Here is a 12257-nt window from a genome sequence, read left to right as displayed (position 1 = left end):
TCAGGTGGAGGAATCATTATTTTGCGCGTAATAAGGAGGCATTTCCTTGCGTGCGGCCGTGGACCCAGCTGTCGGCCTCTCCACGTACAGTCCACTTCAGATGCATGTCGGTCGTTGACCACGTTGACCAGGCCGCGCCGAGAGCACCAGGGCGGTGGACGACGGCGAGGCCTAGGAAGGGAACGACACGGAGGCAGGGAAGACTCGGCAGTTGTTTCCCACGCGGAGGGGAGTACGACTGTACGAGGGTTTACTGGTTCGTCTGCCGTCGCCGGAGAATAACAGCAGGTGTGGGTGAGTAGAGGGATGGCTAGGCCAGCGATGGGAGTACGGTGGGGCGGTGAGGCCTGCGCGGCAGCACAGCCGGCCGCGGGGAGGAGGGAGCAGGCAGTCCCGCCGGCGCTTGTTTGAGCGGCTGGAGCAGGAAGAGCAGAGATTGAAGAAGCACGACGGCCGTTGGATGGACATCCAACAGTCAGTGCTTGTGCGTCAACCTTTTTTTAGGAAAGCCTCAAATCTGTGGAAAACAGCATACAAGCCATCTGCCATTATTTCTAATAATTTACAGCCCATTTGCTAATTCTTAAGGTTTTTTTGGAGCCCATATTCTTTTTGTTAGCATTACAGCCCATATTGTGGCCACGGTTAAAAAATTATACGAAATTTTGCATATTTCGGTGCGGTCCGAACTGTTTTTAATCCCGAAATTTCGACTCACATTCAAACTGATTTTAAAAATAAATGTATATCAATATAAAATCCAACAAATTCTCCACGCATAAAAATTAATGTAATTTAAAATCTTGAAATGAAAAAAAAGATATTTGAAACTAATTGCCGGTTTGATGTGTTTTAAAAATGTACACCCATTTCTCATTACTGATGGGCCATTTTCTCGGCCAGCCGAATGAAAGCTCTCCTCGTCTTGAAAGATTTGCAGCCCAACAGGCCTGACAAAGCGACTTACTTGGCAAATCACAAAAAAACTGGGCTGTGGCCGTGGACCCAGCTGTCAGCCTCTCCACGTACAGTACTCTTCCGATGGAAGTCGTTCCTTGACCACGTTGACCACGCCGCGTGGAGAGCACCACGGCGGTGGACGACGGCGAGGCCTAGGAAGGGGACTACGCGGAGCCGGGGAAGACGCGGCAGTGGAAGCCCGCGCGGAGAGGAGTACGAGGGTTCACTGGTTCGGCTGCGGTGTGAGGCTGCCATCGCCGCAGGGCCTGGACAGCGGAGGGAATAGTAGGGGGCGGTGAGGCCTCTGCGGCAGCACAGCCGGCCACGGGAGGCAGGAGCATGCGGCACGACCGGCGCTGCTTTGGGCGGCTGGAGCAAGAAGACCAGAGGTTGAAGAAGCACTACGGCCGTTGGATGGACATCGTACGGTCACTGGAGCTAGAATCGTTCATATTGACTAAGTTGACAAAGCCCTTCGTCCCCGTCAACTTAGTAGGCCCACAAGTCAGCCTCCCACCAAGGTGGGTCCCAGCTAGCCGGGGGAGTATTCATTTTTTTGTGCGTAATAAGGAGGCACTTCCGGTGGGTCCGAGCTGACAGCGGGGGGAACGTTTTTTTCGCGAAATACGGTGGCCCGTCCGGTGGGTCCCAGCAGTCAGGGGGAAACGATTTTTTTCGCAAAATACTGGTGGCCCGTCCGGTGGGTCCCCGCTGTCAGGTGGAGGAATAATTATTTTCCGCGTAATAAGGAGGCACTTCCTTGCGGCTGCCGTGGACCCAGCTGTCAGCCTCTCCACGTACAGTACTCTTCCGATGGAAGTCGGTCGTTGACCACATTGACCACGCCGCGCCGAGAGCACCACGGCGGTGGACGACGGCGAGGCCTAGGAAGGGGACGACGCGGAGCCGGGCAAGACGCGGCAGTGGATGCCCACGCGGAGAGGAGTACGAGCGTTCACTGGTTCGGCTGCGGTGTGAGGCTGCCGTCGCCGCAGAATAACAGGGGGTGTGGGTGAGTGGAGGGATGGCCTGGCCAGTGGTGGGAGTAGTATGGGGGCGGTGAGGCCTCCGCGGTAGCACAGCCGGCCACGGGAGGCAGGAGCAGGCGGCACGACCGGCGCTGCTTTGGGCGGCTGGAGCAAGAAGACCAGAGGTTGAAGAAGCACTATGGCCGTTGGATGGACATCATACGGTCACTGGAGTATTGACTAAGTTGACAAAGCCCTCCGTCCCCGTCAACTTAGTAGGCCCACAAGTCAGCCCAACAATATGGTGGGTCCCAGCTAGCAGGGGGTATTCATTTTTTTGGGCGTAATAAGGAGGCACTTCCTTGCGTGCGAAGATATAGCTGGTGGGTCCGACCTGTCAGCGGGGGGAACGTTTTTTTCGCGAAATACAGAGGCCCTTCCTGTGGGTCCTAGCTGTCAGGTGGAGGAATCATTATTTTGCGCGTAATAAGGAGGCATTTCCTTGCGTGCGGCCGTGGACCCAGCTGTCAGCCTCTCCACGTACAGTCCACTTCCGATGGATGTCGTTCATTGACCACGTTGACCAGGCCGCGCCGAGAGCACCAGGGCGGTGGACGACGGCGAGGCCTAGGAAGGGAACGACACGGAGCCAGGGAATACTCGGCAGTTGTTTCCCACGCGGAGGAGTACGAGGGTTTACTGGTTCGTCTGCCGTCGCCGGAGAATAACAGCATGTGTGGGTGAGTAGAGGGATGGCTAGGCCAGCGATGGGAGTACGGTGGGGCCGTGAGGCCTGCGCGGCAGCATAGCCGGCCGCGGGAGGAGGGAGCAGGCAGTCCCGCCGGCGCTTGTTTGAGCGGCTGGAGCATGAAGAGCAGAGATTGAAGAAGCACGACAGCCGTTGGATGGACATCCAACAGTCACTGCTCTCGTGTGTTGACTAAGTTGACAGGGCGTTGCGTGTGCGTCAACCTTTTTTTATGAAAGCATACGCGTCAACCTGTAGTAGGCGCACAAGTCAGCCTCAAATCTGTGGAAAACAGCATACAGCCCATCTGCCATTATTTCTAATAATGTACAGCCCATTTGCTAATTCTTAAGAATTTTTTTGGAGCCCATCTTCTTTTTGTTAGCATTACACCCCATATTGTGGCCACGGTTAAAAAGTATACGAAATTTTGCATATTTCGGTGCGGTCAACTGTTTTTAATCCAGAAATATCGATTCACATTCAAACTATTTTGAAAAATAATTTATATAAATATAAAATCCAAATAATTGTCCACGCATAAAAATCAATGGAATTTAAGATCTTGTAATGAAAAAAATTGAAACTAATTCCCGGTTTGATGTGTTTTAAAAATGTACAGCCCATTTCTGGGCAAACCGAATGAAACTCTCCTCGTCTTGAAAGATTTGCAGCCCAGCAGGGCCGATAAAGCAAGTAGGCCTTGTTTGGGTATTTCTTAAAAAAATAGAACTGGGCTAGCCATTTTCAGCAAGAAAAAAACACAACTGGGCTCATGATGTGGTAAACATAAATAAAACCCTGGCTAGACGGGCCACAGCCCCCGCACAGCCCCGTTGTTACCCTGATCCGTCGCTAAAACTAGTATAAATAACAACTGCTTGTTCCTCAAAAAAAACTGCGCGACTTGCTGGGTCCCTGGTGTCAGCCGCTCGTAGTGTAATTCTCTCGTTTATTGACTACGTTGACAATGGCGTGAGCCCCAGATGTCCAACCATTAGGAGGAACCATATTTTTGGGCTTGTACTATAGAGGCACTTGCTTGCGTACTGCCATGACGCTGGTGGGTCCCTACTGTCATCCTCTCCACGTACAGTCATCTCCTTGTTCCTCTCGGTTGTTGACGACGTTGACAACGCAAGAGGGCGGCGCACCGCGCACGGCGAGCGAACCAAGGCCGCAAGGCGGAGGACGACGGCGAGGCCTCGGACGGAACGAACAGGAGCCGTTGAAGATGCGCCGGTCCAGTCGCAGGCGGAGGGGAGTACGAGGGTTGACTGGTTCGGGCGCGGGTGCGTGTTGGGGCTGACGTCGCCGGAGAATAACAGGACGTGTGGGGGAATAGAGGGAGGGACTGGCCAATGTTGGAGGGTACGTACGGTAGGGCGGCGGAGGCGCAGCCAGCCATGGGAGGCGGGAGCAGGCGGAGCCGACGGGGTGGTTTGGTTTGGGCGGCTGGAGGAAGAAGAAGACAAGAGATAGAAGATACACGACAGATGTTGGATGTCAATCCAACGGCTGGTAGGCAGAATCGTTTGTTGACTGGCTAGTAAGTCGACACCACCTTGGATAGGCTATTTCCTCGCGGGTCCCAAATGTCAGAATCCAAATCTGTCACGGTCATGCAGCCTTTCCTATGAAAATTTACAGCCCATTTGATGTGCTAGTTCGAAATAAGTTTGTGGGTGCTGGTGGGGGCTAATCACTTGGCTTCTGTAATGCACAGTGAGCTCAAGCAGCCGGCGAGAGTGATGTTATTTCCCTTGGTTGGGATTTGTTACAATATTTCACTCTAAATTAAACGAATGGCAAGCCATTTGCCTTGTTTCAAAGAAAATATGACAGTCACAGCCGAGTTGAAAAGGGCAGGAACATCTAACTCCAGCTTACAAACTGTACAAAAGCACGAGGGTTAATTGTTCATCAGGTTTACAAAAAAACCAGATTGAAAAGGGCAACAACATCTAACTCCAGCACTGTTTTCGGCAGTCACAGTCAAATGGATCGGTCAGGTCCATAGAATGAACATCCTGGGTCGTAAAATTTACTGGATTATGACCACAATATGTTGTAAATAGAAGCCCGACACGTTCAGAAGCTCTTTTGCCCACCTGAAACTCCTTTTTTTGCTCTTCGACATACCCATCCGTCAAAACCATGCTGCTGATAAACTTAAGCCTGATGGACAATAGTAACCTCGCATTCAGCAGGAAGAATGTGACAAATCTTGTGTTTGCACGGTTGGCTACATATCGTTCTAGCGTTATTGTCTTCAATCGAATCTCATGAGAAGTGAGAAAATCCCGATGCTTACGAATCCACCGATTGGTTATAACTTTCTTACCCCGTCCTGTTGCCTAAATAGACATGAAGATTGAAAACAGTTAAGGTCTAAAAGAAGAGTGTCGAAAGAGCAACAGCTGAACGGTTAATTCTAGTACACTATATGCGGGCTTCCAATGTGCGTGAAATTATCACCTTTATATACAACTTCTCCAGACATGGAAAGCATTGCAGCAAGCCAATAATCTTGTTCAGATCAAAACTATTCATTTGGATATATAAGATCTTGACAGAATCCAGCACCATTGATAGGCCATCCATGGAGAAACTCTTCATTGAGCATAGAACATAATATTAGTACAAAATGTGTACTCCAAGATGATATATAAATTATGCGCAGAAATTTAAAATGCAGCTTATGGTTACAAGTGTAGATGATAATATAAAGTACCTGAAGAACTGTGGAGCCAAACACCATATTGAAATGAGCACAGAGATCATGTATTACACCCAAGGTCTCCAGTTTAGGCGCAGAGAGGACGGTTATTTGCAACGGTGAATAACTAGAATCAAGGATCAACCTTTGAAGTGAAGGGGCATCTTGGATGATGAGCTGCCTTCCGTCAAAAGAAATTCCAATTCTTACAAGGTTAGGCGACTTTATTTGGAGACAACCGATTCTAACTGTGAAAACAAGCACCAAGCACTCCAGCGCAGGGCAACTGGAGTGGATGATGCTGTGCAATGAGGCCTCCGATATACGAACCCGCACAAGTGAAAGTTTCTTGAGAAATGGGAGTCGAAGGTTTAGTACCAGATTGTCTGGTAGGTAGCACAGCGCAAAGGTGGCGGTGTGGAGAGAGGACGAAAACCGCGAGATGGACATCGGTGCTGAGGGCACAAGTTCATGGCGTTCGGTATGTGGTATGTGATTTCCAGGGGAATAGTAGAACTCAAGCAGCTGTAGTTCTGTGAATTCAGGGGATTTCAGCCAGGCGTCCACCGTGCAGGGCATGGTATGCTTGCTCAGGTAGCATGACGGGATGCAGAGGCTTTGAACGGAGCCCTGGTGGGAGGAGATGATGGCTCTGGGGATTTCAAAATCATTGAAGAGAGATAGCTGACGACAGTCGAGATTAAGGGGCACGGCGCGCCATAGAGGGCGCCACCGAATTGAGAGGACTTGGGTGCGGCAGCAATCCTTGGTGGGGAGAAGCGAGATGATCTCCCCAAGGACGGCGTCCGGGAGATCGCTGATGCGGTCCACCCGAGATTCTACGGGTTCCTGGGATCCGGTGGGGGCGGGGTCGCCGCTTCTCCCCGCGCTGCCGGGTGCGGGATCTACAACAGGCGTCGCCGCTGGCGGGAGCCTCATCTTCTTGGCGCTGGGGTCAGCCGACTCCATTTTCCTCGAGGGCGTCGCGTCGCGCTCACGGATTTGAGCAGAGTAACGAATGACGAGCCTAGTTGTAGTGCGAGCGAAGAAGAAGGGGAGCTGGGGGTTTTCTGTAGGAGTGAGGAAGAAGGGGAGCTGGGGTTTTCTGTAGGAGTGAGGTGAGGAATTTGGGGGTACGAGTGGAGCGAGCTGACGTGAGGTGGGTGGGAGCGAGGAGGAAGAAGAGCACCCAGTGTGGATGGGCTTTTGAATTGATTTTACTATTTACTAGTGTGGATGGGCTGTTTTGTCTTGGGCCCAGAGAAACAATTACTACTAGTACAGTGGAGACACTCTACAGCTACCCAGAAAAACAATTACTACTAGTACAGTGGAGACACTCTACCGCTTCTGGCTCCTCCTAGGTCATTGAAACGTCTCCCTCTACTGAATGCCGTTATACTTTTGTTCACCGACATGCGGGCCATGCAGCGCGCGGGCCCAAATGCCATCCACCAAATTAGAAGGCAGTATGCAGGCGGAGAGTCACCCCGGTCGTAGCGCGGCAGTAACGAGCCGTCGTATCACAAAACCCCACCTCCCCGCAGTCTAAGTTTGACGGACGAAGCAACCATCATTTCACTCTTCGCTGAATCCCCTTCTCCCTCACCGTCTTCAAGAAAGGCAACACTCGCATCTGCCACTGTTCTTCTCTCCGAACGAAGGGAAGGTAAGCGGATCCGTGATGTTGGTATATTTTCGTTCAGAGAAAAAAAAGAACTTTTGCAAAGCAGTAACCGATCCTCACTCTCTTTTTTGTTTCATTGTCATTGCGATTGTGTTTTCCTTTCAGTGGTCTCCTAGTATTCGTCAGTTTCATGATGGACCAAGGAGAACCAGGCAAAGATCTGCCGATATTGGAGCAGACGCGGGAGGCTGATCCCCACGAGACAGAGAGCTCCAAGAAGATGGAGGCAACCACCGAGCTGACCCCAGATACGCTCACGGCCACTACTGAGATGGTCAACGCCCCGTTTGAGGTTACAGCCCCCGTGGCACTGCAGGAGCAGTTTTCCCCCTTCGAGGATGTGTCCCCCCCCCCCCGCTGAGCTGCCCAAGGTGATTTCCTTCTTTGCCGATCTCGATTGTGGTTTTTCATCTAAGTATGTGGTGATTTTTTTAGAAAAGGAAGTATGTGGTGATTAATAATGCAAAATTTTATTAGCTTCGATGCCATGCTATACATAGTGGTTTAAATAACTTGTGTTTCTTATACTGAAAAGTAATTCAGAATTTGTTTCTGTTTCAATTAGAGCCCTGATGCAGACAAGGATTGTGTGGTTGTACATGTCACTCGCTATGAGGCGGACGACCTGAATATACGCACTGGGAAAACAGAGTTCTTAGGCTGTTGGATCCTGGAAGCCATTTGCGGTTATACCAATGAAGAGTTGTATTCCAGCCTCACTGTTGTCAGGCGTGTTGTCCAGGGTGTACTGAAGCACAAGAAGTTCAAAGCTACTCCTTCGTTTGTGAGGCATACTGTTCTTGTCAAGCTTACGCAGGAAGATGACGTGGCATGCCTCCACAAACAAGTTTATCAGTGGCAAGGCCACAAGGTTGTCTTCATGAAGGTTCACAGGATTGAGCTGCTGCGGGACGTCCTCGATGATGTTCATGGCAAGGTCCGTCTTGTGTCCAGCCCAAATTAGATCGAGGCATGAAATAGTTGCCCCAGCTAGTGTTTAATAGTAGTTTGGATTGTGTCTAATTATCCGAACCTTGCCTGTTATCGACCCCTCTGGGGCTAGTACTCTGTTTGAATCCGTCTATGGGAACTGCTGCTACTTTTGTGTGCCCGTGAATCATGTGAGAACCATCGTAATTGTTGCCGAAACAGATGCGTCCTCACTAGTTTTTTCATGAATATGGCATGGTAAGACATAAGTTGTCACGGTTTATCATACGAGCAGTGTGTGTTTTGATGAAATAGAGCACTCGTTCGAGAACCGTGCGCCGACGTATACATAAGTACTTGTAAACACTGTTGGTGCTACCCCACTTGTAAGCAGTTGTGCAAAACACGGCACATTGGCTCAGCTCGCTTCAACACTAGGCTATCGACCAGCTAACAATCAACAATCTGCTGTCTGACATATAATCAACTATGTATCTTGTTACAGTGGTTCATGCAGTTAATTGAGGCCACAATGTAATAAATTCCAAACGTTCACACGCTAGTCCAGCGCTCATGTGGAACACTCACATTAAACTCGTCTTCATAAAAAACTTGAAAAGCATAAGTTAAGCAATTTTATACATCTCAATGATTCATAGAACATAACAAACATATACTAGTTCACAGCAAAAGACAAAGTTGTGAGAAGGTTTACAAATCAGGAAAAAACAAGCAAGGCTTCTCTGAGCAAAGGGCCTCCCGGCAGGCTTAAATTTCCTGGAGTTCACTCTGGTTTTTTCTTGTTGCCACCATTCAGGGTTAGGTTCTCTCATTCCAGAATAACCAATTATAATTGTGGTCTCAGCTGGAATGCTGAACTGAACCATGCAGTGTACTGACCAGCTGAAATGCTTGTGCATTCCACTAAATTTAAGCACCGCTATTTGCAGAAATAAGCAGACCACAATGCCTCTTGTCCGCGCACCTGTCCAAAAAACCGCCGTGCAGCCGTGCCAGCTAGTCCTCGGTCCATGGATGAACTGGTAGAAAGTGCATTCCGGACTAGGATGCAGTTGTTTTCGCTCGTCCCTGCACTGCAATCAGGAAGTAAAACGTACGAATCAGCTTCTTTTAGATTGCGTTGGTCATTCTACCTTAGTTACTAGTACCAATGTAGGGATACCTTGAAGACGGGAGGTTAGACGACGGCAACGAGGGATAGCCATCTCATTTTGCGCAGTTGTACTAAAACTGAGGTGTGTGCTTTTGATTGCGCGGATAGAAACGATACGGAGACAGACATCCCGAAACGATATGGAGACAGACATCCCTGTTTGCGCAAATACGAAATACGGTTATTTAAACAGTGACAGATATTACTACTTTCCCCCGTTTCCTCTTAGAACCAAGTCCTAGATTCATGCTACAGCTTTCCCACTTTCTTCCCTGTTTGAACCAACGCTTTGAGTCGACTGTATGAACTAGCTTTACTTCTAATAATAGTAGAAGTCTAGGTGGCTTTGGAACAGCGGACGGAAGTAGAAAAGGATCCACACGAAGGGAGCTGGGGCAGTAGAGCAAGGCAGGTTTCGAAGGAATATATACCTGAGGGTCGTCGGCATGTGGCAAAGACGGCGTCGGGAGGCCGCATCTTGGCCACAATACCGCAGGGAGGAAGAAGGGGTCGGAGGCCCTCCCGAGCCGGCGCTCTCTCGGAGAGAACGGCACGGCCGCCGATCGGGACGCGCGGGCAGCCGTTGGTCTCCTCCCTCGCCGCCGACGACAGCGTGAACGATGCACCTACACCCCTGCCCCGGTCGAGGTTGTCCGGCCGGATTTGTGACCAGCCGTGAGCTGAGAGAGAGTGTGGCCGCCTATGTGTTGCTTAGATCTGGAGAGCATGAGAGAGTGAACGAGAGGAACCCTAGTAAAGCAAGCGCTAAGGCTCCTGCTTTTATATATAGTGGAGTGATTTTGTTGTACCAGCTTCAAAAAAATGCGCTCCTACGTGTACCCGCGAGTGGGTGTGAGAGAACTAGTGCGTGCGTGCACCGCTTCTCTTCGTGAGAGTACAATATACTATGCCCAAAGAACGTTCGCCGCAAGAGTAATAGTATAAGTGTGTGACGTGTGAGCTAAAATAAAATGTGCGCGCCGTCTTTTGTTTTTTAGAAGTTCTGAGGGTAGGGTGTGAAGAGCACATATGTGCGTGACGTCTACCTGCAGATAGACGGTGGGTGCGACGTGCGAGTCTGCGAGAGGACTCGGGAGAGTCGTGACTCGTGAGGGTGCGTGTGCGTGAGAGAGAGGGGGGCACGTATCAATGCAATGCATGTGTCCGTAAATCATTATCCGACAAACGTTCGCCACAAGCCTTTTCCTGACGAACGCCGTAAGAACCGTTAGATCGGCATCCGACAGTGTCAGTTTTGCCATGTCATTTAACAGAACAGCCACTCCTCCTACACACAAATCTTCCACGTGAGTGTTAGCAACTGCCGTATGCTCCCTCCGTTCCGAAATGCAGTGCATATAGCTTTATTGAAAATTCGAACCTCGCAAACTTTTACCGAGTTTTCGTGTACCAAATTGCACATGTAGAATACCATGTATATATCATTTCATTCATCTTCGAGAGGTAACTATAAAGATGGGTGAGGAGTCTACAAAGAAAGACCATCGTATCACCCGCAGCAATTTCAAGCATCCTTTAGTGTCGAGGAATATCATAGGAACTCTATATGATATGATTTTTATAGGATTTTTTCCTTTAGAGCCAATTGGTTCATAGGAATAGATTCATATACTCCACATTTCAAAGGAAATAAACATGATATCATTTCTATAGCTTTAGAGCCACTTGGTTCATATGAATGGATTCCTATACTCCCTTAATTTCAAAGGAAAATAAACATTAGCGTATATTCAATAGAAAAGTTCCTATGATATGAACCAAATTACATCTCTTTTCTAATCCCTCCTCATAGGAATTGAGATACATGTCATCTCTAGATTCAATAGAAAAGTTCCTATGATGTGAACCAAATGACATCTCTTTTCCAATCCCTACTCATAGGAATTGAGATGCTCCATGTCATCTCTTTCCCTACAACTTCCATGTATACATCTTCTATTCCTAAATAGATAGTACAACCCACTAGTAGCTTTTTTCCAAAACATGCAACTATGGCACAAGAACTATATAGTGTGCCAATAACTTTGAAAGATGGTCGCTGGATGAAGCTAACCCGACAGTGCAGAGATAGGCAAATCCGAGCACTACTGGCCGTTGGATATCATCAACATTCCACCAGATCTGCCACATGTACAATTTAGAAGACTCCATGGTTGAACTTAAGCATAATGCACAAACCTCAAAACACAAGCACTTCTCCTTTGTTCTAGAATCTTCTGTATCATAATTGATTATTTTTTTCTAAATGAATTGCCATTATTTGTTTTTTACTTTATGATTTACAATGCACAACCCCATGAATCTTAACATTTTTATAAAACTAATTGATTTTGAATGAGATGAACTATAAGAACTAAACGAACATCTACATCATGCATATATGACTCAAAGCTTTACATGCTATAGTGTGTATTTATTCGTAATTTGGTTTCGAAATCTCATGCGTTCAATACATGTGTACCTTACTAGTTTTGAGTAGAGTAGCAAATTTCACGCGGCCCCGGGTATATCAAAATGCAGGGCCCATGCATCATTGCCTTTCGGTCGAACCTACGTCCACAATTTTTTGTACGTACTATATCTCCACTGGTCCCCGAACCCAAAATGCTGCCTCGTTCCCGTAAAACCAAGCGGCCCACACATATTTAAGGCGTCGACTCGAACCCGTTTACTACGACGTGGCCCCGCACGCCGTAGTACTCCTACAAACCCTACCGCCGCACTCATCATCGGTTTTCTTCAAGAGGACGAGGGAGAAGCCGATTTGTAGTGGAGGCGCTTTCAAAAAAAAGGATCTGTAGTGGAGACCCCTACCCTAGGGTGCCCTAGGTAGCTGCCGCACGCATCATTGTTTTCTCTTTTCTTTATGCTCTTGCGCCCTAGAGTGAAATGATGGTTGCTTCGTCCGTCCAGCTTAATGCGGGAAAGGTGGGGCTTTGTGATTTGACCCCTCATCGCTCATTTTCTACTACTGCGGCGCTACGACCGGGGTGCCTCCAATTCCAACCGCTGCTCCGAACTGTAATTTGGTGCATCGCACGTGGAACAAG

Source organism: Triticum aestivum, chromosome 5D, assembly GCF_018294505.1.
Source record: "Triticum aestivum cultivar Chinese Spring chromosome 5D, IWGSC CS RefSeq v2.1, whole genome shotgun sequence".
Taxonomy (NCBI): domain Eukaryota; kingdom Viridiplantae; phylum Streptophyta; class Magnoliopsida; order Poales; family Poaceae; genus Triticum; species Triticum aestivum.
This window is presented reverse-complemented; position numbering follows the sequence as displayed.